Genomic DNA, 28,000 nt, shown 5'->3' with positions numbered 1-28,000 from the left:
CTTAGGAAAGATTTATTTCTTTTCATTAATGCTTGCTATTGCAGTTCAAAAAGGGTTTGTACACTGTGTAGCTACTGTGTGTGATCAACTCTTGCGTGGGGTGAATTATGTTACATTAAGTTTGAATTCTGAAAGATTCCAGGACCAAGAAAAATAATAGAAACCAGGAAGTTAGGGGATATTATCCATTACTCAGCAGCTTGGTTCTTAGAAAAATCTACTAAAGCTGCCTGAAAAAAAGACTAATTTTGTGGGAATGATTCATGTATTAGGTGAGTCAGTTATCTTTCACTAAGAGGACACTGGCTGCAAAACCACTGGAATAAGCTCCGGTTTTAGTAAGTCTGCAACAAGTGACGAACTGTATTTGCAGCAGAATGTTTTTAAGAAGGTCCAAAAGATTTCAAGGAAATGTTTTCATGCCTGTAAATTCTCTGTTACTCCAGCAGAGGGTAGTTTATCCTCTAGGAAGCTAGGTGTGTTGAAGGAATGATTGGGAAAGGTAACTTAATGATTCCCATTTCCTCTTGTTTTAGATAGGGCAATAAAAATGAACTTCAATAGACTGACCTCATCAGATTAACAAATACTAAAACATATTGTTAGGCTATGGTGCGTTCTTAGGCTGGGACTGGAAAAGGCAGCCAAATTCAACAGTACTCCCATTTCTGTCCTGCTACCAAGGGCTTCATTTGCCCTTCAAGAATTACTGCAGTTTGCTTGTGCTGAGAACAGTTGCATTATCAGCTTAAGAGCTATTTCACTTTCATTTGTCAGCTAGTGAAGTAGCATTTTTTTTTATTTCAAATGCATAAAATCACTCTAGTTGAAGAGTGTTTGGCTTGTTTACAGTTTCTTAAAAGCCCTTCTTTCTGCCACTGTACTCACTGCTGCTGTAGCTATTGTTGAGGAGAATGTTTGTGTGCAGTTTGTCATGGTAATATCCACCTGCAGCGGCTCCCTGCTCTGCTCACTGGCAGTGGGTATGGACTGGGGGATGCTCTTTCTGCGGTCTTCTCCTCTGTGATATTTTATTTCACATCAGTCATCACGAAGCAGTCCTGAAGTGGCTTTTGTGGCTGTCAGTCCTGAGGTGCAACAGAAACTCTTCTGACAAGAGAGCATGAGTGAGAGTCGAATATTTGAAAGGGTAGCAGAAGAGATGTGAGGGTCCACAGTTGTTCAGTTGCTATGTTTCAATGAAGGCCTGTTACTCAGAATTTGTTTCCATTCAAAGCAGTGTTTCAGCTCTTCATGGATATTGGCTTTTTTTGCCTGATTTCTAAAAAGAATATACTAATATTTATCTTCTTATTTATCTTAGTAAGGGGTGTACTTAATTAATACTATGATTATTACCATGCTGTATATTTTAATCTTAAATTTCTGTATAATTTGCTTTTAAAAAAAATCATAAAAGGAGCATTCCTGTAAGAAACCTGTGAATATGGTCAGTGCCAATCATGTCTATGCTTCCATGGCTAGCTTGATGTTAGCATTACTATCGCTTGGAGCTTTCCCTATGGTGCTCCAGGGAAGCACAGGGAGCTTCACAGGACTTCTATCTTTCTTGCTTTCTTTCTTGCTTTTTTTCTTGCTTTCTTTCCTGCTTTCTTGCTTTCTGATAGGTCTGTAATTCACATCTGGTTGTCTCCCTCTGTGTTACAGACTTTCCCCTCCTTTTCTAGTTTTGAATTTCAGAAAAGACACATTTTTGGTTTCTACTTATAATTTTCTACTTCTTGGGTAAAAGTGCCCTAACTATATGAGGGATGAATGACGTGTCTGAATTCTTTATTTTGGAGCAATACAGGTATAACCAAAATTAAATTGCTTCCATTTTTTACGCCAATATTCTACATGATCAAAGGAATATAGAAAAACCTTTGCATGGGTCTGGAGAAGACATGTCATGCTGTCTACCAATTATACAAGAAGCCTAAGCAATTAATCTCTTAGTGCAGGCACTTTGGTAAGCTATTTTGCTAATATGGGATGATTCCAGACCTGAATACCAATCCAAGATCGCTTTTGTCTAAACATTGGACAGACAAAAGAAGGAGGAGGAACCCAGGGCAGCTTTCCCAAAGTCATACATAGTGTTAGTGCCAGATTTGCCACTTTCCAGGCCCTTCTGATCTCGTGGGCTTTGTTGCCTTTCAAAGGGGAAATACCTTTGAAGGAGAAAGACCCATTAATAGTTGATTCAAAGTATTTAGTTTGTACTTTTTGTTGTTTCACTGGTAAGCAGTTTGCAAAGCGATAACGCTGGTTAATTGACACTGTAAACTTGTCACACAGATGAGGAATGTCAATTTATATTTTTTAAATATAGGTAAGCTTTGTACCACTGCTCTCCATAACAACAGTTCACCATTTATTAAAGATATGTATTAGCTTAGTAATATTTTGAGATGTTTTAAGTGAATATTCATATAGATGCTTCTCAAATTTATATATCTTATTCATTATTCTGACATTTGGCTATGGTAGAGCTACTGACTAGAACAAAAAATGAACTTCATTCTCTTTAGAAATGTAGATAGATAATAGTTTTAAATAATACACGCATTGAATTCCTGATGCTGTTTTCTTCACCAGCTGGAAAGCCTCTCACCGTCGGAAAGGCATTCAGTATGTTTGACATTAAGGGTGGGGGAATGTTTGTGTAATTATAAATGTTAGACTTGCAAATACGCCTTTTGATTGCAACAGCCTGAACTTCCACATGTCAACAGGAATTTTAACTTCACAAGATAATCCTTGGCTTATGTACCTTGGCACCTTTCTCTTTTCCATATAATTTCAATGCGTATATCACCAATCTGTAGCTGAATTTTACATGTGTGCACATGAGACATTTGGATACTGTAAGTACTCTTGACTAAACAGTGGGTTGCTCCAGCTACTGTGTGCAGCTGTAACAGTTTTGGGATTGTGATGAAAGCTGAAATCTCACAGCGTGTGAGTAATTACCTGTGACCTTACAGGCTTGTGATATCTTGTGCAGGGCTGCTGAGCCTGGTATTAATTCTAGAAAGGCTGCTGGTTGCTGAGGTCTGAACATTTTCAAGGAGTTCTGTGTGATTATTTCCTAGTTATGTAGCACAAAAACTGCAGTGCCTTACAGTGTCTCCACAGTGCTTCACAGTTGGGTTATTTTTAATGTGGTGATATTATTTTTTTCTTTCAGCTGAAGAAATTATTTAAGAACCTGATTATGGTTTCAGGAAGCAGAGTGGCTGCAGCTTTCATCTGATCTGGGAGGGAAGAAAGAAAGAAGATTGAAGCTGCAACCATGTCATGAAGGATTGCACTTTAGGACTGTTTGCTTTAGGATGGAGTGTCTGTGTGCTTCCCATCCTTTCATAGATAAACTGAATTTCACATGCACGACATGTGCTGTTGAATCCTGGGAATGATCTCAGAAAAAATGATTACTGAGATTATCGTAAGTATTTTTGTGGTATAAGAGACCCCTTGAGACATGCTGGCAAGAAAAAAAAAGGAGAAAAATGCAAAGGAACAATATTTCTTGTTGGATGATAAAGGCCTCTGGAGATCTCAAAGGTTTATGCCATCTCTTTTGTAATTTCTTCCTGCATGTGTATCTGAGATGTGCTTACTGCAGTAGCGCTGCAGCCTCGCCCAGCTGAGCAGGTGCAGACAGAGCAGGGCTGTGGGACAGCCTCTCTGACATGGCAGATCTCGCAGGAATATGTGTGATGTATCGCTCAGTTCATGGACATGTGTGCCATGTGGAGAGCATTCCTGCATAATGTCTTGATGCATATTAATTAGGCAAGCACGATACTCATGTGATGTAAATCAAATTCTTCCTTGGAGATGTGCTGCTTCATATCTCAAGTCAGAATCTACCCCAGTATGCCCAGTATGTCAGAAATAACAGTCTGTTTTACAAATATCCTAAACTACTTTTTGGTACGTTCAGGGAGAGAGAGTGTTTTATTTTAGTGATTAATGGTTAATCATGACAATTTTATTAGTGTGATGAGGGAAGGAATATTATCTGTAAAGGCTGTGGAAAGATGGTAGCTTTCAAGAGAATTGGTGTGGCACACAAATTGTAGGAGGCTTGGTGATAAAAATGTAAATGTTGGAAGAGAGGAACATAATGGGAGAACGTGGAGGAGCGGAGTTGGGGAAGACTTGTTTTGTAGGTGCACTTATTTTTCTTGGAACCTAATTATTTGTATATCCTAAAGTTTGTAATCACTCTATTTCCTCAAGACTTTCTGTTGGATTACAGTGAATGCTCTCAGTCTGGGTTTCCCACTCTGTTGTCTTCTGTGCGCCCAGAGTCGTGCTGACTCCAAGTGATTAAGGTATGCTCCCACTCTGGCAGCGACACTGTGCTTCTTGATCTCTTCTCTAAGCTGCTGGGCACTGCACTCACAAAGAAAAGCATGAAAAGTTGCTGCAGCTTCATGCTTTGCCGTACCTAGGTGCGTGGTGTTTCTGAATTTGCATCATTAAGGTTAGGTTAGGAAGCCTCTAGGAAAAGTTAGTTAAATGGCAAATCCCAGCAAGCTGAATGGAGACCTGCTTGGGAGAGATCTTCAAAAAAGGGAGCAGTGTCATTGCCTGGGACTAGTGTCCTTCAAGACGGGCTCCCTTTCCTGAAATCAACCAGATGGCCTTTTTTGTTCAAAAGCTCTTAGTGTTCTGTTGCTTGCCTGCCACTCCCAACGTGTGCTATGCACTACCTCAGCAGTTAAAAGGCAGCAGGCTTGCTTTCAGCTCCTTCCTCTGCCTGAGGGAGCTCTAATCAGCATCTCCTATCTTCCAGGAAAGTATCCTGGCTATAAAATACTGAGGCAGGATAGTTGCAGTGTCTTCTCTTGGAGGTGTTTTGCTGTGTGTGGAATAATTAAATATTAATTGGGAGTGTGAAAGAAGATCAGTTTGCAGATTAGCTCGCTCTGGGAGCAGAGAGACATGAGTTTTAAGCCCTAGCTCCAGAGAGGGCTTGTTGTTAGTCCTGCCTGGTTTAATGCCATCCAGGCCCCTTCAGCCTGGTTTTCTGAGGATGTCCTTGATTCGAATGCCACAGTTAAGGGAAGCAGCAGAATGTGGAACTATACATAGATATGAACAGAAGTGAAACTAATTAAACTTAAAATAGTACTAAAGATGTCAGCTCTCTTGAGCAATAGCAGCTGAGTGTGCTGATGGGCAGGTTTAACTAACAGGGATGATGCTGAGTATCTAATTTGGAATTTAAGCACCAAATTAAACATCTAAATCCCACCTCTAGTGTACTTATACAGATCTAACCATAAATGTCAATGCATGCTGAAAATGTAAGGTATTTTTGCAGTCCTATGCAGCCTCTTGTGCTGGTATCACTGCTTTGCTCCTTCTTGTGTTGTATGTATCTCTCAAACCTCCTCCTTGTGTATCTTGCTCTCACAGCTTTCCATTTCCTTTTGTTCTATCAAGAATCCCTCAGTTCCTTTTTGCTAGATTCCATGTCTGAAATTGCTTCTTCAAATACACTGTGCCATGTATCAAAGCTGATTTTCTTGCCAGTGGCTCCTGAAGGTTGTTTTTGTATGGCAGTGATGGTATCTATGCTCTTTCTGCTAACTTTGTTGTTACAGGAACTAATCTATGTATTGTATCTGAATTACTATCCTAGATGAATATTTTACTGGATAGTCATTGGTAATCACCTTTTGAGAGATAAATGGTTCACACAGTATCTTATAAAAATTTATAAAGATATAAATAGTAGAAATTCTCTGTACTAATAATATTTTATCAGTGATTTAATCTCTTCCAGTGTTTAGGGACTGTGCAGTTTATAGGATTTTGTTCTATTTCCTTAATAAGTATGACCATCAAAAAAATAAGGTGCTTTTTCAGTTTCAGTTTCAAAATAAAATTATCATCCCAGTTTCATTACTGGTTCAGAAGGAACTGGGATGATAATTGTATTTGCAAGATGTAATCTGATGTACTTTTAGTTATCAAGTACTAGGCGTAGTAAAAAAGCCTTCTGTTTTCAAGTTGTAATGGATGTTAAAGTTAGCACTTTGCTGCAAACTAATTTTTTTTAGCAGAATCCAGTCAAGAACACTAAACGGGTTGAGGCAGTTTGCTTTCACTGTCACTGGCTTTGCTAACACATAGTGTGCTTGTTAGACTCTTGCAGTAGCTAAGAGAGTGCCACATAATAAAATACTTCAGAAATTTCTGTAATAAAATATGTGACATCTGTAAACTCTACTGTCTTGAAATTATTAATATAAAAGATGATGTTGTAGACATCAATTTTTGGAGCCATTCCTATTCAGGAAGTTTAAATGCCAGAAGCAGCTGTTCTGAATATTTTGAAAAAAAAGAGTATTTTGAAAAAGTGTGTCTGTTCTTTCTTGCAGGACCGTACTGGAAGTTCTGAGCATTGTGTTTTGTCTGGGAGTGAGAAGAGAATGTATTAGAGCAATACCTAAGCTCCTACAAACTAGAAAACCTGATATCAAGTGCTTTTTAATAGTAACCAAAACCTGTTTAGCTGTCTGAAATATCTAATGGCGTGGCAGATTAATGAGTATTTTAATGATACGGAGAACTGCAGTATCCATTTTAGCAGACCAATGTGAACTTTTAAAAATACAATTTGTTTTATCTGAAGGACATACAGATATTAGTATCATTCCATTTTAAAGGAAGAGGATCATAATGACATTTTGAGAGCACCAGTAGAGGTAATTTTGACTAAATTATCAAAAAGCACAGTGCATTTTCATTCAGCCCCAAGATAAAGTACCTATGTCTTTTATCTATGCAGAGACAGATGAGAGGTATATTTACTTTTAATACTTTTGTTAGTGTTTGCACAGTTAATTTAATTTTTTTTATCTGTGCCCTGCTTTATGCCAGCTAATTGCAAATATGATTTTCATTCAGGGGGATGAACTCAGTTACTGTACTCAAGGCGTTTAGCCTCACAATAATTTCTGACATCATAATTCATATCTGAATTAACTGCTTCTACACTTTTTTATTCTCCATCTCCCAAATGATTTAGTATTAATGATAAAACCTGTTTCTCCTTGTGGACTTACCAATAAAGCAGTTATGATGCTGGTCTAAGGGGAAAAAGTATGCAGATATGCTTGGAATTGCCCAATTAGTCATGTCTTTCTAATTTCCCTGTAGCAGGGAAGTAGTGAAAAGAGCTTTTGATATCCAGCCAAGAAAGTTGCATCACAAAGGTTTTAAAATGACAAATTAAATTCCATGAATTGTGACCTGTTTCTATGAAACTACAGTGATGTTCCCAAGTCAAAAGGGATTGAAATCATGCTGTGCTGTTCCTGGCTTGTGCTTTCAGGATATTTATGTTATCAGAATGTTTGCTGACTAGTTGAACTGAAAGTATGTTGAAAATGTTATCAACCATTGTCATAATGAGATGCAAAAATGGGACCTTTTTTTTTTCTGTCAGCTATTTTTCACTCACATTTTTGTTATTTTTTGACCTTGACACTCTTTGTGCCTTTTTCATTTCATTCTTCACATTGGTTTGTTGGTTTTTTTTTTTCAAGCAGCCTCATTTGATTTGAACTTTCTGATTTGTTCATTGCCTCAGAGAGACATGAACAGTATGCAAACCTGATAAAAAATAGTATTGGATAACAACTAGCATAAAGAAGCACTGTGTGACAACTACAAGTCCTCACATAGAGTTTTTTATTTAATTTTAAAATCGGACTTTTTAAAACCCTTTTTCTTATGTTGCGTGCATGTTTATAACCCCTGAATCTGTCACTTTGGGTTATTCCTGGAAACATTGCAGTTTTTCTATAGAGCAGAGGGGTTAAAACTAATCTGGGCCATGCCTTCTGTCTTCAGATCACCAAATTTAAAGCCAATTCTGAAACTTCTGTGGGGCATTTGTTTTTGGGGAAGATTGCAGGGGGCATAAAAGAAGCACTACATCCTAAATTTACATTTAATTTCCTCCATGCATTTTAAATTGGCCTCGAGAAGTTTGTTTAGCAGAATCCTTAGAGTCAACAGAACTCTTGAGCACTAATGAGATACAGAAAGATAAATACACTTCATAATAAATTCATGTTACTATCCACTCAGAACAAATTTTAGGGAGGCAAATTAAAATTAAATATTTATAAATAAAATGAACTGAATTGCAAAACAAATTTCAGTCTTTAAGAGGAAGGAGAAGCCTTCTGAAAGATAAAATTGCTGTTACAGTAACTGGAAGGCTCAAATATTGCACAAGAGATTTAGCCTGACAGCAGATGAACAGTTTAGGGAAATGAAGAACTGAGCAGCTCTGTTTCCAGTAGAAGTAATAGACTCAGCAGATTATTTGTGGAGATTACAACCTCAGGAATGAAGGGCTACCAAGGTGATTTTTATTTTTGCTAGGTTTAAGCATGATCTATGTGTAAAAAGCACACTGAAAAATGCTGCTGACAGTTTTTAAAAAGGGAGTTCAGACCTCAGTAGAACTTGTCTTCTCAATAGGGGTATATACTCTTAACATTTCTCTGCTTTTCAACTTGCTCTTGATAGTTAATATTCAAATTTTTTTCTGAGTCTTTGCCGTGGTGGATGGATGTTGTCCTTTTGCTAAAAATAAACTTGCTGTTTAGGAAGAATTAACAAAGAATGTCCTTGATGTCCTGCTTAAACCTGCATTCCACTGATAAGCCAGTTCAGTTTTAGATGACTGAAAGGAAGATCTTTGTCTTCAAAGAGATTAGATTGCAAATAAAAGACCAATATGGAAATTTTTACTCAAATAATGACCCTGTCCAGATCTATACTTGATGATCTGTGCTGTAGGGGACAATAAAGATACTTTTTATGATATTTAGCTCAGGATGAGACACTGAGAGGAATATCTGAGAGGAAATTCACTGCCTTTCAGTGATGCAGTGAAAGAAAGGCACATTTTGAAATAACTCCTCTCTTAGGTAGCGTCAGTTTTGCTTTTCAAGAATGTTTCTTTGGCAAGTCCAGCATTTCCCTCTTTCTCTCTTGAGTCAGAGGATTACCCATGTCACCCTTTCCTAGGTAGTTATAAGATTCTCCCACAAGTTTCTCTGTACTTTTTATTCTGAGTAATGATTTTTCTCCTACTTTTAAAATTTTCTTCTTTTTTTTCTCTTTCTGTCACCATACGTGCATTTGTCAGTGAGTTTTCTGAACACTGACTCTTGGTGTTGCCTCATGTGTCTTGAATCCCTGATGATGTATATCTGCATTCTCTGTACACTGTAAACCAGGAAAAATGCCCAGGGGTTTTATTTGTCTTATCCCTTTCCAAATTTGCAAATACAGATGTGCTCCTATTGCAATAGTACTTCGTAATGTAAATATTTTCTATGTATATATTGCATATAGTACCTTCTGTTTAAAGAAAAAAACCTCTGTTGGTTTTTTACACAGTTAATCCTTCCAGAATGAGATTTGAACAGGTGAAAAAAAAAGGAATTTATAAGATTACTTTTGCTAAGAGTTATTTTCTGGCATTAAAATAAGGAGACACATTCTCCCAGCAGAACTGGAGAACATATAGTTCTAAATACTCAACGATCATATTTCTTGGTTGAAGTATTTATTTTAAAAGGCAGTATAGTTAGCAAATTAAGTATGCCACCTGTCTGTAATCAGGACCCGACAACATCCTGGAACAGAAGTGAAAGTGAACAAATTGGCTGAGGTTGGGATTGTCTTTCTGATTGCATAACAGTGAACGTGTGTCAGCAGGAGGGACAGGGAGAAGGGAGGGAGACCAGAGGCTCTTTGTGAGTGTTCTGGCGGTTTCAGGGGCTCTATTGCTCTGAGCCTGTGGCTAACTGGGGCTAATTCAAGTGGTAAAAGTCACAGCTGTGTAAAACAGCTGAGACCCGAGACAAAAATAGGTTTCAGATACATTTTAAAAGAGGTTTGCGGACAGATAGAGATTTCTTGGGCTGGAGGACAGGCAGTGAGGCTAAAGGGCCAGGGCTGAAGAGTTCTTACTCAGGATGTCAAGAACCTTGTGCCAGCATCAGTCTCAGGGCACTTGGTCATCACTTTGTAAGCTCCAGGACAGGGGAGTAATTTGGTCTTGATGTTGCTAGACTGGCTGGTGGCAATCGGTTTCAAAATGGGACTTGCACCAAGTGAGAGTGATGATTTATAGGAAATTTGAAAGATTTGATGTGGTCTTCTCAAGCCTTATAAGCAGCCTGGGATTCCTTACCAAAATCATAATTGCAATGGAAATTGAAAACCCTAACATAAAGTTTTATACTATGTACATTTATGTATCCTCATACTTAAAAAATTAGTCTTCTCTTTAATCTGAAATACAGAATATCCAATCTTAAAAGATTTGAAATATTAAATCTCAAAAGTTTAAATGCAGGAATTGCAAAAATGTTTGTATCAGATTATTTTGTATGCTTTCAGATGTATAATATTTTTGTTTATTATAAAAATATGCAGTTATTTCCTAAAAATAATTCATTGAGACTATGCTTAGAAACCCTGCAGTATCAGCTTTCAGAGTTTTTAACTTTATGAACTGATGCTAATGATACAAGTTTTAACAAAAAGAAAAATCATGACACAATGCAGCAGGGATTTAGAAATTCTATGCAATATTCATGAAGTTCTTTTTGTCTCTCAGGTTCCATAACTATCAGTTCTGCAGTGGCAATCTAAAGTCTTCTTAAATTGTTACTCAAGGACTTTCTGAGGTGGAGCTCAGTGGCACATGAAGGAGTTTAGGACTTCAGTTTTGTGAAAGTTTAGATGGACCTAGCTGGCTGCACTAATGCACCAAAGGCAAGGACAGAAGCATCTTACATTTAGAGACTTGCTTTGATGTTTGCATCTTCACTGCGGAGAAATTTTGGGCAAACAATTTGCCCAAAATGGGAATGGTTGATGTGTAAAATTTTTTTCTAAGCCAGCACCATGGGAAAAACCTCATAACCATGCCCCATGTAGTGTAGAGAAATTTGAGATAAATAAGCACGTTCCATATTACTCCAATAGTCCTACAGCGTTATCTAGGTTTCTTCTAAAAGGGAAAGTCTGGAACTTCCTCCTATTTCAAGATGCAGCTTTGTCACCATTTTAGATTAAACTGGGCACAGGCTGCTGCTCTATACTGGAAGATTTGTTTTTTCCTGTAGGTGTTTGTTGACTCACATTGAGGTTTATGTTTCTGAAAGATTGTTGCCTGGAGTGCTTTCACCTCAATTTGGAGGTTAATTTTCACCTTAATCTGTATCTTGATCTCATTGAACGTGAGCATACAAATGCCTGTAGGAATGTGCAGCTGAGGGAGGATGGGGTTGTTCCTTTCAGCAGCTGCCTGAGTTCAGGAGTTTGACAGGGGCCATAGAGATGTCCCCTGAGACCATGTGAATTGTCCTCTGGGAGAGGCAGTGCATCTCATCTGACCACAGAAAGAAAATTCTTACCTTGCTGAAACAGTATTTTTTATCTTAAATGCTAAAAACAAGGGTGATGAATCCTGCTCCCAAAGTCTGTGTTTCAGAATATGGTATTACTTAAGGGAGGACTTGTGCTCGGATATGGGCAGGCACCTTTAGGAAAACAGCATTAATTTAAAAATAATTTCCCATGACATTTTCTAAGCTTGCTCTATATTTATAGAAATCTATTAAATTAATTTTTATATTATGTATTTTGATTTATCTTAAAAAATAATTTTATTGTGATTAAGGTTTCCTTCTAGGAAAAAATATGGAAGATGGGTTTGATTCTGAAAACTGCTGCCCATGTGAATAACACCATGAAATGAACAAGTGTTCATTTCATGTAGAAAATTAGAAAGTAGAAAATTGGTGTCAAAATTTGGAGCAAGCCCATGGTCTTTAAATTATTAATGTTGAATCCAGTGCCTTCAGCATTAATATCTTTGGGTTTAATTGGTTAATAGTTCAAAAATCTGTCTCTTGTTTATCCGTTAGCCTCTTTGTGTTTCATATTGCTATTTGCCCACTGATTTTGGTTTAATTTTCCAGGTAAGTATTTTTTCTTTCAACGTTTCCATAGTATATTTCAAATGTCTGAAAAATATGTGAAGGAAATAGAAGGAAAAGTTGTGGGTTTATTTACCACGGTGTGTTTTCCCAAGAATGCTTTGTGAATAGTAATTTTTTTTTTAATGGAAAAAATACTTTCCTAATCATTGTGGGAAGGTGACGGTGCTTCAGTCACTGTAAATAAAACAGAATTCTCTTACAGTGTTCTCTTTCAATAAACCCTAGGGTTTTTTTGTACTGTAATAATTATAAAGATATTACTCATTAATCATAATTTGGAACGGAGCTTCAGCTTTAGCTTTCAAACCTGTTCCAAGGAATAGAAAAGAAAAAGACTAGATAATTTTTTGTATGGACATGTCCTCTGGCCGGATGTTATTTTACCATGGAGGTAAACTTTCTTTGTGTGCTTTGGCTCTTGTTTTGAGCTGCACATTCTGGAGAAGCAAAATAAAGGAAAAATAAAGAGGCGTACAGAAGCATGCTTTTGACCTGAACACAGCTACTACAGAGCTTCCAATTTTCGTGGTATTAAAGAACAAAGAGACTTCACTGAAGCACTGGGTAATAAAATGAAATAATGGAAAATGTGTGTTTGAGGTTAAAATAATTGTAGTGATACAATACTGTGAGGACTATGCCAAAGCACAAAGGGATGATTTGTTCTTAATTTTTGTTGCCAGTGTCTTCTGTTGTTAAAAACAACTCAACACAACATTATCTCAGAATCAAAGGAGAGCATTCTTAATGTCTGTCCTGAATGTGATAATGCTGATTAAACCTTTGCTGTCCAGATAATTTGTAAACTTACGTGTTTATAACTTTTAAACTTGCCTGTGAAAATCAGATGTTCAGGAACCTGCCTACAAGACCTGAATTCTGTTCATCTCGTTCAATATCAGCTCGTATAAATTCTTTGGATCAATTTGCCGTTGTCATTTAGGTGGAATTACTTCATGTGTGAGAAATGCCACTGATTCAAATGGAATTAAATGTATGGCATTGTTCTGTGGAAGAAAGATGGAATTTTCTTAGCTGTTTCTTTGATATCAGAAAATCTGTCTGCTTTTTTCTATGCTTTTTTAGAAGGCAAGTTCATTAAATTCCACAGGATATCACTGCTTGTGCCTTTCATTTGTGTGTGTGGTCACTGTAAAGTAAGATAGTTGTTCCACAACTGACATTTCCATCTCAAGATGCAAAACCATAGTCACCTAAGGTGGTGTTTTCTGGCTGTATGTCTTTGAAGCTAAACTTAATTTTCAAAGTTTTGGTCTTTGAAACTCTTGTCTTGTCTATCAGTGATGTGTTAGCAGCCTCTGCCTGTGTTGCCTTTCTACGCCTCTTCAGCACTTAGAACAAAACCATCTTAAAATTCTTCTTCTTCTTCTTTAAGGATTGACACCAAAGCTTAAATGCAATCTAAAGATAACAGTTTAGTCTGGCTCTGGACATGAACATTCCAGAGATATATTTCATCCTGTTTAATTTGTATGGCCAGAGCCTTGATATGCACTTCTCCTGGTTTAGAAACCATTCTAAAATGGTTTCTAAATGGAAAATACTGCATAGAAGAAACTATTTTTGCTGTTGCTTCAGATACAAACTACTGACATTCACCTTTGGCTTAAATTGAGAGGATAATTTCCTAGATTGCCTTTGATGGGCTCAGTTAGAATCAGGGTATGGATCATTGATCTCCTGCACTGGGAAAGTGCCATTTGTCATTACTTTGTCATTACTGCTTCCATTACTAATGATCACAGAGGTAAAAAAGTGTAAAAATCATTGAACGTATTTGTATCTAGGAGGCCTGATTTTTTCATTTTTAAGGTGGTATTTTGGAACAATGTGATATTATTTGATAATTGTTTAACTTGACAGCTGCATTGTTTTAATTTTGCCTCTTTTGATGGCTTGGACTGCAGATGTGTGCTCCCATACTAAAAAATGAGATGAATGCAATAAAGGAGGAGTTGCTTGAAGCCAAATAATATGAATGTGTTTTGATGGTCCCACTTATTTGGACAACTGCTTTTTGTTAGCATTTCTTCATTGGTGTTTCATTTTGGACAATTCCAATGAAAAGAAGGTTGACAAATAAAGCCTGTACAATCATTAGGTATATATACTTGGCACTTGACTCAAGCTTGATGTTTGTTCACTTTTCCTTTTATAGAAAATGCTCATTGTGAAAAAAACCAACAAATGATGTCTACATTTGATTCAACAAACACAGCTGGCATTTGCATCCTTGAAGTCCCTCAAATTAGTTTGAAGCACTAGAAATACATCTGAAAAATTTCCATCCCTTCTTCACCTTCATTTATATACTGAAGTGTTAGATCATACAATTTCTGTAATTCTACATTTTTAGAATTGTACTACAACCTTGGGTCTTCCCTCTGGACCATTCACCCTCAGCACAAAGTCTTTGCATCAATCTTCCTGAATATGTAGCTGAATTTCGTCATTCGCTGAGGAAATTGTGATCCTGGAAATAGAAAAAAAAGTACAGAGGCACCAAACTAATTAATTTGTGGAACAGGATTTTTTTTTCATTCTCATTAGTTGGAAAAAATAAAATAGCATCGGAAGGTTTTTTGTTTTTAATTAATGACTGGCAGAAAGGTGAATTAAGAATTTTTAATGTCCGTGCAAATCTATATTATGATGTAAGGAGAAAATTCCCTGCTGATCGTTAAATGTTAAAGAGCCATGGATTTTTCATACAGAAAGGGAATTGCTTTTAAATATCAGCAACTAATTTACCCCAAATAGCAGAATCTCACACAGGAAATGAATTAAAAATTTCTCTTACGATATGAAGATGTGTAGTCATCCTGGAGTGAGTAGATTTCCTGTGGCCTTTTAGACACTAACTGCAATAAAACAAGCACTTAAATTTTCTGTTTATGAAATTAAAGCTCATGCAGTTGTACTTCTGTGAGTAAGATTTATGGTTAAATGTAATAGAAAGTGCAGGCCAGCCTGAGTCACAGCGTTATTCCCTACAGGGAGCCCCTGGAGCTGGTGGGCAGTGCTGCTGTCATCAGTGGGGCTGCGGAGCCTCTGCAAGGGCACTCAGATGGGCTCTGCAGACAGGCTGCAGTTTGTTCAGAGGGAGCATGTCCACATTAATTTCTGGCCAAATTAAACTGCCCCACACCGAGGGTTATGTGAAAGAGAAGTTAAAGTGTACTCAGTGAGGCTTGGTGTTGTGCTCACCTGTCTGTGTCAGGAATGCTGTGTGTGTATCATCATTTCATCACAGTCCATTCAGCAGCTCTGTGTTTGCGCAGAGCCTTTACGTGCCCAGCACAATATTAATTCCAGCAGCCTCAAAACTGAAACAGGTTTCTGCATGACTGTTTTCCCTTTTTCTTAGATCCACTCAGACCTCCTTATTTGTGCAATGGATCAAAGTGATCTATTGTCACATTGGAATATTTTAAATACTGTGGGTAGTTCCTGACTGTCAATATTAATCATTCGCCAACATGAATCCATATCAACTGTGTACAGAAGGGCAAACTAAACAATCTGGTATGTGATATGGTTTTCATATAGATATGGAGCAGGTCTGTTTAAATCCTAATGTCATCATGTGAGAATGAGCAATATTTGCTGTTTTCTTTTCAAGAAGGCACTGGAACGTCACTTGTAATCCAGGTTTGAATCTCCTTAACAGAGAGGTCCGTGGTTTGGATTGATGTTTGTGGATCAGGACTATGCCCCAGGCCATCAGAATGTGGTTGCCATTGCAGTGGGCAAACGTAAAGGGGTGTAAATGTTGAGCTCATGCCACACAGACCTCCAGGATCCGAGCTGGCTAATATTGCTTATGCCTCACTCTTTCCACTTTTACAGGGGACACACTCATACTAAGCTCAAAGGAGGATTGGAACTAGAAATGAGATAAGACAGACAGGAGATCTGCCTCCTAAATACCTACCCATCTTTTTTAATATGACGCTAGTGTGGGCAGTTTAATGTTTTTCAGCCTTTGCTACACCAAATAATGCAAAAAGCTGAAGGAGGTAATGTGGAAGAGTAAAGAAAATAATATGTACTAAAATATGTAATAAATATGTGTTTTTGAATTAGAAGAACATAAACACTTGCACAATCCCAAACAAGTAAGTGTTGTTCCTACTAACCTTTACAGCAAATTTGCTGTTGATTCATTAGGGTCAGGAATTTACCTTGAAACAGAAATTGAGGTGGAGAGAGAAGTTAATTGGCAGTAGCTGTACTTGTCATCAGTGAAAGTGCAAATGGATTTTCGAATGCATGCTATTATCTTGAATATATGGTATGCTGTGGTAGCACACTGTGTGCCATATACCTCACCCTTTCATGTTACTCCCCGTCATTTTTAATGACTCCTTCTGTATATTAAGTGTGGAAACTGTTCCAAGAGTGAGACTGGCACATTCTTTACACAGCTGAATTGACACGTCTGAAGCTGCCTCTGCCTACTGCTTGTAGACTGCCTTGCCTTTCTTTCATGGAGGATATGTTTTGCCTAATTTTAGTCATGCAAACCCTTCAGCGTGGTGTTGTCATAGTCCTTGCGCAGTAGCAGGCAGCAGTCTGCCTCCCTGGCCATATATGGCTGTTGTGTTGCTGCCATATGCCTGCTCTGACATTACCTGAGTATCACATGCATTTCATCTTGTGTGAACTAAGCTTAGCAGGGGGGAAGTGTAAGGTTCCTGCAAGAGAGAAAACTATCTATCTGGCTGGGACTTACGTAACGACAGTAATTAAAAATTAAAAATGAAGTCAGGAAAAGTAACTATAATTAATTACATTTTATTTGATGTTCCCCCCACTGTAAAAAAGAAAATATCTCCACAATTCAAAAATAATGTAGCTCAGGCGGTGGTAGTCAGCGGCAGGGTTCCATGGGCTGCTTTATGCCAGGAAGCAGTACCAGGACATCTGGTGGCATTGGAACTGGGTCTGTGCTGTGTCCCCAGAGCCACCACTGTGCCCTGGCCCTGCTGCCTGGAAACTGCCTGGCAGTTTGTGGGCAGGGGTGGGCAGGGAGCTCTGTCTCACACCTGATCCCATGTTATGCCCTCTCTGCTTTGCAGACACAGGCACTTCCATAGCAGAGACCTGATGAGTTCATTGCCAGGTGGCCTCAGTGTCAGAAAATGGTCCTGGCCACTTTAACTTTGCTTATATATACTTACATATGAAAATATGCATATATAAACGAACAAAAAATACACATATATATAAAACAAAAAACTTAGTTCTGTGAAGAGAAGATTTGCTAATCAAATGCAATTAGCAATTTATTTTGAATATCAGTGGGCCCTGAAAGTGTAACTCCTGTTATTGTCTCTGAAAGTTGTGCTAAAGTTGTTCAGTCACTCAGGCACATACTTTGAAATACAAGTGAGTTTACTAAGTGCCTTTGTGGATCCTCAAAATACAGTCTCTCTTTGAGTCACTTTTTGGACTGAGTTTTCATTTTCCCGTCTGTTTTTAGAGTGTCAACTCAGCTTTAAAACCCAAGTATTCTTTTTCTGAGGCCTATGCCAGCACACCTTTTCTTTCATGCATAGATGCTCCATTTTAGAGAAAGCATAATTTATCATGTTTTCACATTTAAATAGGTTAGTTGACACTCTACAGGCCTACAATTTGTCTTCTTTACCTAAGCTTGACCTCTGCTAGTTGTGTATTCACATCTCTGCCTTAGTAAGCAAATTTTTTTTCTGTATGTATAGATTTTATAGTTGTGCTCAGAGCATCCTTGTACCTTTGTTTATTTTAGCATTCATTCCTGTTGTTCTCAAATTCAGCTTTGATGGTGGATTTTGACAACCTCTTTTAAAATGCTTTTCACTGTTTATTTCTGTTTCCTAACAGAAAACGGAAATATCTTATTTCCATTTGTCTTATCCATCTCCATCGCTGATGTGCAGTGCCCATCACTCCTTTTCTCTGACAAATGTGGGGAAAGGACCAAAGTGAAAACAGTTTTGTTGTTGCTTTATTTCAGCGAGTTGCAGTCAACTCTGACCATTATCAATTAGTTGAGGAAGTATGAGAAATTTTTTCTAAAACTAAGAGTAATCTCCCTCCTAGGTTGGGCTTACTCCTTAAGTCTAACTGGTTTACTTTTACATCCAAAATTTTTTGTAACATTGATAGTTCTTAAATATTTTTTGCTTAATTGCTTTGTACTGTATAGAAAAAAGGGCATAATAGAAGTAGTTGACATTATGTTTATGCTTCATACATATTAATCATGTGTTTAAGTTTATAATGTTTTCATGTCAATTAGTGACCTTGTTCTTGTGTCATGAGTCAGGAATAAGGAGAAACTTTATTTACTTTCTCCATACTTCATCACATTTGTCATTGTTAGCCTGGTCCTTTCAGAAGTTAATATTTTTTTATTCTTTCTGATTGTTGTATGTTAGGTGTCCAGCCCTTTGATCATTTACACTGCTTTTCCCTGAGCCTTGCCTAGTTCTGCAGTATCCTTTTAGAGACTGGGTAATCAGAAGCACGTACAGCATTCCAGGTGAGACTCCACCACTGATTTATATCATGGCATTACAATAGTTTCTGCATTATTCACCATCCTATGTCTTATCCTTCAAAACATCATGTCTGCTTTTTTTACCACAGCTCAGCATTGAGCTGAGGTCCTTAATGAGTTTTATACAGTGATACCAGACTATTTTCAAAAGTTCATACAGTCAATTTAGGATGATGAAAGTGCACTCTTCCTTTTTTCTTCTGTCCAATGTGGGTTATTTTGTAAGTACTAACATTTAGTTTCATTTGCCACTTTGGTGATTATTTTGGTTTCTCTTGAAAACTTCTCACAGTCCTGTCTGGACTTGACCACCCTAAATAACTTTGAAGCACCTGCAGTTTTCCTTGCTTACTATTCAGCCTTTGTCCCAGTTTTGTTTCAGTTATACTTGAAAAGAAACAAACACCTTGATTTTATACTGGTCAACTTTTTCAGTAAAGCAAACTGAGCATTCACCATTGCTGCTTTTTTTTCCCTGTGTATTAGCAAATTTTGATCCTGAAAATACTTCACAGCTCACATTTTTAACAGGCTCTACTTATATTTTGAAAGGGACTTATTTGAAATCTGATGTTTTAGAATGTTTTATTAAGGTACACACCAACTCACGTTCTGTGCATTATTTGCAACACATGAACTCCTGGCTTCTCTGAGTCCTGCTGCATAAATCTACTTCTCTAGTTTTCACCCCTGTCATATTTTTCCATGGCGAAAAGAGCAGAGGTCTTGTGTTCTTGCTGTGTTATTCATATTGTTTCACCCATTCTTTAAGGTCCTGATGATGCCTCTCAAGCCATTAGTCTCAGATCTTAACCTGGCCTTACTCTTATAAAATTTTCCTGAACATTCCCAGACTTTCTTATTACTTTCCTAATCACTGTTCCAGAAATTTAAAGTACTGGCTTCTTTGCTTGTCCATCCAAGACACAGGGCATGGATTATTCCCCCTTTATTTTTTTTGTTATCGCAGTATCTGTAGCCTGCTTTTAGATTTCACTGTCATTCTTTTCTTCTCTAGGGTAACCATTCTCAATACTTTTTTTCTGTGTTCTTGAGCTTTACATATTTAATTATTATTTTTCTGTGCTGTATCATTTTCAGATCATGCACAGCTTCTGTGCAGTGCAGTTCTACAGACTGGGCACAGCTGACAGTTTTCCAAAGCTGAGCAGAGCCAAAGAAGGTAGTAACATAAAGCTTATCTCAGGAAGGCAGTTGCAAGCATTGGAAATCAAAAACACTGAGAGTGTGAAAGAAAGGAAAGCCCCAAATCTGCAGTTTGTTCCACTAATGCTTCCAAGGGGAAGGTTCCATTGATGTTCCCAAATATGTGTCGTCAGCTGACATGTCTGAATCTCAGTTTGTCTCCTGAGACTTTGCTATTGGGACTGAAAAGTGTATTTGCTGGGACAGGTTGCACGAATAGCTTCAGCAAGTTTGGCTTTGTTTACGTTTATCTTTATATATTATGATTTTGTTGAGCATCTCAGCTGATAGTTTCACTGCAGAAGTACTACTGCAGTATCATTCCACACAATGTTTAAAAGTCTATGAAATACTTGAGCTAAATATCTTTGGGGTTTTTTTAAAGAGCTTTCAAGGATGATGATTATGAAAAAATAAAAGACTGTATTCATTTATTAGTGGGCTGATTCTTCATCTTCCTTATTTGAGGGAAATGAGAAGGCCCATGCCTTCTCTGGTGTAAATTATTGGCTTAAACTTTTACAACTTTTTTAGTAAATAACTAGATGACAGTTTTTCCACCTATTCAATTGTTGTATAGTAAAGGAGGAAATGTGTGGAAAATATAACACTTCCTTTACAGATCCCACATAATTCAGTTTCCCTTTGAAGAGAGGTTGGCAAATTGTGGTGGAGAAAGCTGTTCTTATGATGTATCCTATAGAAGAGGATAAGGTTGTAATGTATTTTAGGCATTGTAACTTTAAATAAAAGTCAGAATTTGAGGAACTCTTGGAAAGTCACTATTTATGTGAATCAAACAAGATAGAGCAGTCCTAATATTGCTGGCATTTGAATATTGACAAGGATTTTAGGATTGTCAGACATTAAAGAGCCTGGGCTCTAAAAATTCACCAACTGATTTTCAGGCTTTCTTGTGGGGAGGGTGGGGAGGAGGAATCTGTGTTGAAGTCTTAGGCATGAGAGCAATTCACACCAACATGCCCAACCAGAATTAAGTAGCTCTGTTGCTGATAACCACATAACTGCGGGGCTGAGCTTGCAATGCAGTGTGTGTTTGGAAAGCTATGTAAACCCCAAATGACCAGCTAGCATGTTGCAGTTTCCTACCCCAGGTACTGCTCTATCTATTCCCAAGCCTGCTAGTGTTTGTAAATGAGGTGTAATAAGTCTCTTAAATGCAGTCTAAATACTTCAAGATTTTCGATAGCACTGTTGAAGTATTTCCATTAGGAAAATGTGAGCACATTTATCTTTTTATTTTTAAACTATGTAGATATTTTTGGGAAGTCTGTACTGTGGTTCTGCCCTCTGTTCCATGGGCCTGCAGAAAATGCATAAACTTGACCTGGTAACCTTTGATTTCCTGCATTTCAGCTGCAACTGACATGCACATATCTTTGCTCACACAACTTGGATATGAAATGTCTATATTACATCCAGAGAATTCCTATTACAGGATAGACAATATAGGTAGAATGTCCTTTGCACATGCTGCACAGTACATATTTGTTCATTATGACAAGCTGCCTATAAACCCATCTGTATTAACATTTACCATCTGTTTTGCTTCTTGCATAGTCAGATGATGTGGCTGTCTGAGAATCAGTGAATTATTCTACCTGGCAGTTTTATCATCCTCGGTTTTGTTTGCATAAGTCTCCCCTCCTATTTCTAAACATATCCTGCTGGTCTTGTTAACTCTGTAATTGACTTCTATCACCTATCAGCTCTTACTAAATGTGCATAGATATCTTTTCAAAGATAAAATTCTCCCACTTTTAAGCAGTCTGAACATCTGTGAATTTTGGATGTCTACATTTATTTCTCACCCTTAGGACAATGTTTTCTGAAAGGGTACCTTAATGCTTAAGGAACATACTTATACAACGCATCTTGGCAGCTACACAGGTGATTACTGTAATTAGGAGAGGAGAGCCCAGTGCATAATGCACAAGTAAACACATTCAGAAGTAACTGCTCAGCACTGGATTCTATTGCATGACCATGTCCCAACCACAGGCATTTTGCAGAGCTCTGAGATTTTGATGCTTCTGTGCCAGCTGACAGTTGCTGAAGACAGGTTCCAAGATATTCAACACTTTGCTTTTGGGAGGAAACTCTCACTTGTGGATCTGCTGCTCTCCCTCCTCTTCCCTTCCCTACAACCAATTTTCAGCGACCAGCTGTGTTGGACTGTGAGCTCCAAACCCACCCTGTGCAGTGAGATCCCTGTGCAGTTATGGCGCAGGACATGCTGGGCAGAGCCAGTTTAAGCTATTTCTCAGGATCTAGCCTGGGATGTTCCTGGTGTAGCAGTGCCCACGATTACCAGCTCAGTGTGAGTTAGGCTGTAGCCTGAAGAGCTCTGTGCCAGCACGACGCTGCTCCCAGCTCTGGAGGTGGCTCATGTGGAAGCATTTCTGCTGTCCCTGAAAGGCACTGCTTTGTCAGCATTGACAGACTTTTTTACTTCTCTGCGAACTTTGCTTTTAATCTCTGGCTCAGTTTATGCTTTAATTGTTATCTGTTTCACTGTCTCTCTCGAGAAAGGTTGTTCTTCCAAGTCTGTGAATGTGTGGAAAAGGGTTTATGTTGTCATATGTAACAGCTATTTCATTCTGTTTGAGCTAAATCAATGCAGCTTGTTAGCTTTTTTTAACCAATGTATTTCAAGATAGATCTTACTTCAAATGCATAAGACAGGTATGCCATAAAGCTGAGATACAAGGCACAAGAGCAAAATTGAATGCAAAATCTATGTTGTTGCAAAAGTATTCAATGATAAAAAATGTCCATTCCAAAATTGTTTGTTTGAGCAATCACTGTTTCAGCTTTTGCCATGATAGGTTCTGTCATGACAGCAAATATAAATACCCTTGCTTTTCTAGGTTTATGATGAGATAACTTATACAACACCAGTTCTGCCCATGGATCTATTCATTTTCTATTGCACTATTATGCTCATGTGACATCAGTATGACTGAATGCTTTTTCTTTTCTTTTATTCTCATTAAGGCAGGCGTCCATATTTGTAGACTAATTTGGAAACATGAGGCAGAATTTATTCCTAAGACAAATGGAGCCATCTGCTCCATAGTGGAATGACAAGGTCTGGCACTAAGAATGAGCCTGCGATTCACAAAAAAAAAAGTTATCAGGCAGGAAGATTAATCCTTCTTCCTTAGGGAAAAAAATAATCCCGGCCTACTCACTGATATCTGTGCTGGCATCTGTTGTGATGCTAAACTGCTTGTCATGACATGATGACCAATAAATCCAGGTGACTGAAACCCCCAGGTTCATATCCCTTATCCCTGGGATGTAAGCTAGACTTATAGCCAGAATAACTTGCATATTTGGAAATAATGCTTACGTAAAATTGATTTTAAAGGAACAGGAGAAAAATGACAGAAGCTTGCTGTAACATGCTTCATGCAAATGGTGTTTCTCCAGAATGCTTATAGGTTCTGATAAATCCATTAGATCTGTCTGAGCTTCACAGTGATTTCTTCTGCATGGCAAATGACAACAAGCCCGTTGAGGAATTTAACTTCTCAGCTCATTCCTTAAGTTGGCATCACTCATATTTAAATACATGTATAATTAATATCTCTCTGGATTCTGTAGGTAGGTGTTATCCTGCCAGTGTCATTCCTGTTTGGTTCTGGCTGCACTGAAACAAGGGAAACCAGCAAGCTGATGACATTAAAGTGGGTCATGTCTGGTGTACAGTTCAGCTGTATAAGTATGTCTGGTCTGATTTGATTGAGAAAATATTAATATTTTGATCGCATGCCAGAAATATGAGATTAACTCGTCTGATTAATAAAAAGATTAACAGACAAATAATGAGGCACAAAGCTGGTAAGTACATACATCCACACAGCCCCAGCATCCACCTACACTGGAGCATGTAGGAGGCCTCACAGATTCTTTATCAGATTCAGGTAGTTGTTTTCCACACTGAATGCAAACTCAGATCTTAAGAGGATGTAGATGCCTGAAGACTGAAGAAATTTAGGGAATCTCCTCTTACATCTACCAATGTCTACTTAATTCATTTTTAATCATTTCAGTAACTGTGCTTTTATACAGGCAAGATTAAAATGTTAAATTTTAAAATTTTTACATGTGATGTTCCACTTGAGCTTAGCAATGAGGGTAACTGATTTAAAAAGCACTTGACAATAGCTTTCTGGATAAAGCAAACTAGAAATATTTATTTGGAATCATCAATCTTTCAGGTTTTCAACCTCCAAGTGTTGCATGCATGACACAATAATGTGAATTTATTTGATTTTCATTCACCATAATTTCACTGATTTTTAAAAAATAATTATGTCTTCTGTTGTATTTAAAATTAGGCTGTTTTTATTTTTAGAAGAAAATGTAATTTTTCCACTTGTAGTGTGACAATTAGGGCTATCAGTATTCTTAAATTATTGTCATAAGTTGTCCACAGAGATAATAATATAATAAATTTTAATATTCTAATATTCTAATAACCTGCTCATAACTGTAGAATAGTATTTTAATTTCTTTTTTAAAATACAGTGAATCAGTCCTTTTGTATACTCTTGTTTGCTGTGAGTAGCAATTAATTTGAATATTTTGTTCACAACAGACTACTTAGAGAGCAAAACTGTTTTTTTCATAGCAAGTAGGAAAATTCTTGGTCTCATTGAGACATTGATAGTACAGCATATGGCAAAGACTCATTGTTTGGGCTCAGCCCACTTGTTAAGCAAAAGTTGACTACATACATAAACTTTGTTCTGGTTCTGCAAACATGCACTGTCAGAGTACAGCTTATACCAAGTCTTGGTTACTAAGGTTGGTATATTAGGATGTGGATTCCCAAGCTAAGTGGGAGAAGTTTCCAGTGTTGCATTGGGAAGCTCACAGGCCAGGTTTCATGCTCTTGTGAAATGCTCCAGCTATCAAGGGGTTTTGCAACCTACATGCACTGACTCCCACAGATGATCAATACAGGCACTCTTTCTTTAGGCATCTGTTTTCCCAGGGGTTTATAATACCAGTCTTCCTATTTTGGGATAAAGTCTGGACAAGCAGGATCATAAATTCAGATTTCATCTTCTAAATGCAGGGCTGATGATGAATTAGGCAAGAAAGTGAATTTTAAAAATTTAATCTATTTATTTATTTACTTAGGATAATACCTATACTTAATTTTAAGAATAGTTTAGTGTTGTTCCAGCGATGTCAGCAGAAGACCTCCCTCTGACTTTAACAGAGGAAGTGCTTTGTTTTTATTAACTATATTTAATGTAAAATCCTTGAAAAGCCAAAGAGAACCATCTGAGTTTTTCTTTGAAGCTTTGAGAAATGGCTGGAGTTAAAATATAACACTTAACTGTTCCAGCAACTGAGAATCTTCCTGCACATAAATTCATGGCTGTCCTGGATTCTGTCAGCAGAGTATTAACCTGACAATAAAAAGTCCTGCAGTGGTGTTCATGAATGCTGCTTCTTGGGTGGGAAGGACATCAGACGGAAGGATTTTATTAAGAGTGCCAAACTATATTTAACTGTGTAAGAAAAGGTGTGGAGTTTTAAAAGGTACTTTTTGTTTCTTTTAAAAATATTTTCCTTTTTGTAATTTTGGCCAGATTTTTTTTTTTCCTTCTTTCTGTGGTGAGTCGCAGCAGGCCAATGTAACTGTGGCTTTCTCTTAGATTGCAGTGCTAGGTGATGTTACTGCAGAGACCCAGCTGGCTGAGGAAATGCTGCTTTGTCCATCTGCAAGTGTGATCAGCTTACTCAGTGTTTGCTGCTGGACCAACAAATGCACAAGACTATTCTGTCCTGGTGGCTCCCACAGCACTGATTACAGCTCTGTCTGATTAGACCTACTTGGTTATTAATCTCTGGAAGGTAAGGAGGACTGCAGTGGGATGCATAGTAAAACAAATAATGGAATCTGAAGGAAATGGGGTGCATCAATTCCACTCTGCAAAAGACTACTAGAGAACTCATATTCCAATGCTTGCAACCTTCTTTATTTCTAAAGGAGTTTTTAGTTGGATAGGAAGGTTGTTGCTTTTTGGTAACAAGCAGTTTTTGCTGTATTTCTTAAAATTACCAGGAAAATAGTCATAAGAACTGTTACAGTCATTGAATCACAGAACAGTTTGGATTGAAAGGAAGCTTAAAAATTATCTAGTTCCAACCCCCTGCCATTCACAGGGAACCTTCCACTAGACCAGGCTACTCAAAGCTCCATCCAGGTTGGCCTAGTTACATAATCAGGACTAATTGAGGTTTTTTTTTTTTTTGGTGAAAGTGACAACTGGTTCTGCTGGGTTTTTTTTTCCTACTACTCCAAATATTTTGTTTCTTCTGTAATCAAAATATTTTTCTCACATACAGTGACACTTCATAGCAGATTTTACCCCAAATTTCAGTACATGCATTTTTCTGCTTAGCAATTTATGTGTATAAAAATGTAAACCCATTTAGTTAAAATGAGAGTAACATTACAGTTGCTAACTTGGAGCTGCTGGGAATTGGTATTATCTCAATCAAATGGTTTGTATGATTTATTTTTTAAAAGGTGATATAAGCATTCTAAACTTAGAGAAGATAAAAACCAGTATCAGCTGAAATAATAACAGCTCCTGTAATGCAGCAGCTCTTTTTTCTCAACAGTGGATTTTGATAAGAAAGTCACTGTTCTGAAATATTATTCAGGGATATTATTCTAGTGTTTGTGAAGAGTTGTTCTAAATCTTTTTGACAGAACTTTGCAAAATGTGCAATGTAGATTTTCTGCACATGACGTTAACAAATTGTACAGTGGGTATAGCCCATTTGTTTATTATAATAGAAGAATGGGTGCATTTGGAGGCTAAAAACTGTGAGGTGGATCAACTTTTCAGAGCTGTGCAGCCACAAGGTGCAAGTGAAGAGATGTATAATTTAATATTTGTTAATCAAAAGCATAGATTACCACCTTGTTTTAAACAAATGCAGTATCGGCAATCTTGCTTAGCATACTGTGAAAAAATAGCATGTATAGAAAATGCTTAGAATGAACTTTGTCAGATGTTTGTTCAACAAAGCTCTCAAAAGGTGTGGTGAGGTGATATTTTGAAGGCTGTTAAGGAGTACTGTTAAGGGTCTTATTTCAGCCCTTACTCAGAGTTTCGGTTGTTAGCTCTTGTGTGAGTCAGTCCAGGCAGATGTCTCCGTGCTTGCTTGCGTGGACCTCACTGGGACTGCTCAGGTGCTTGGAGTTATTCCTGTGTTATTAAAATGATCTAGATCAAAATCTAAGCCCTCAGCTCTAAGCTGTTAGCTGAAGCCTCAGGGCTCTAAGGCTGAGACTTAGAAGCTCATGTTTGTTAATGAACATCATTCCATTAGCATTTTTGGGAATGCATTATAACCTTGCCACCTAGACAGAGCTTGTGCATTGGCCAAGCAAACAATTGCTGCTATTTCTAGATGCACAAGGACTCCATGCAGCCTGGAAAAGAGACTCCTTCAGGAAATACCCTGGACATTAAGAACTCTTCAGTAACCCTCACTTTCCTGTCTCATCACCATAATCTTCACTTTCATATTAAATTAGAAATAATCTAATAACTTCGCGACTACAGAGTGAAAAGATGTCTGCTACAGTGGAATATTCTGTATCATATCTTACAGCTGGTCTGCCTTTGTGCATGCTGTTCTATCAGTGATCCATTCTTTTTGTCTTCTTCAAGTATCCCTGTTACTTCTCATCACTTCTTCTGAGGCCTGTATGGAGTGAGACTGCCTCCTGCATGACCATGTCCTCCTCATGCAGCTGGGCAGTCATTTCCCCACTGCAGTTATGTTCTGCAAGCCTCTTGCAATAACATGTGTGGTATCCTTTTTCCTAGAGCCCACTCCTAGGGTGGGTTTCCACAAAAAGGAGCCAATCTGATAACTATGTTTTTGGTACAATTAAAATCAAGTAATTGAGGGCATAAGTGTGAGGAAAGGAAAAAGTAATTTGAAGTAAAACTTAGTTTTGTATAACTCTCATAAATGACTTTCCCTTTTACTGTCTATGGAGTATTTTGAAAATCTGCCTTGTAAGGATATAGTAGATTTGAGAGGTAATGCTGGGACTGTCTGTCTCTGCAGAGTGAGAGACCTATTTAATTGA

At 37.6% G+C, this 28,000-nt stretch overlaps 1 long non-coding RNA gene across 4 annotated transcripts in view; it reads left to right on the top strand.

Annotated features, from left to right (window-relative positions):
- Positions 1 to 28,000, top strand: part of LOC113459486 (uncharacterized) — a 49,601-nt gene that overhangs the window by 6,508 nt on the left and 15,093 nt on the right. The window contains exons 2-4 of one of the 4 annotated variants that reach the window (XR_012578269.1): positions 3,194 to 3,451; positions 18,512 to 18,615; positions 25,539 to 25,737. This is a non-coding gene — a long non-coding RNA (uncharacterized LOC113459486). The remainder of the gene's footprint in view (positions 1 to 3,193; positions 3,452 to 18,511; positions 18,616 to 25,538; positions 25,738 to 28,000) is intronic. The other 3 variants (XR_003380748.2, XR_012578270.1, XR_003380749.2) reach the window with 3 other exon arrangements.

Source organism: Zonotrichia albicollis, chromosome Z (assembly GCF_047830755.1).
Source record: "Zonotrichia albicollis isolate bZonAlb1 chromosome Z, bZonAlb1.hap1, whole genome shotgun sequence".
Classification (NCBI taxonomy): Eukaryota; Metazoa; Chordata; class Aves; order Passeriformes; family Passerellidae; genus Zonotrichia; species Zonotrichia albicollis.
Note: the sequence above shows the minus strand (reverse complement) of the source record. Positions and strands in the feature narration are given on the sequence as shown.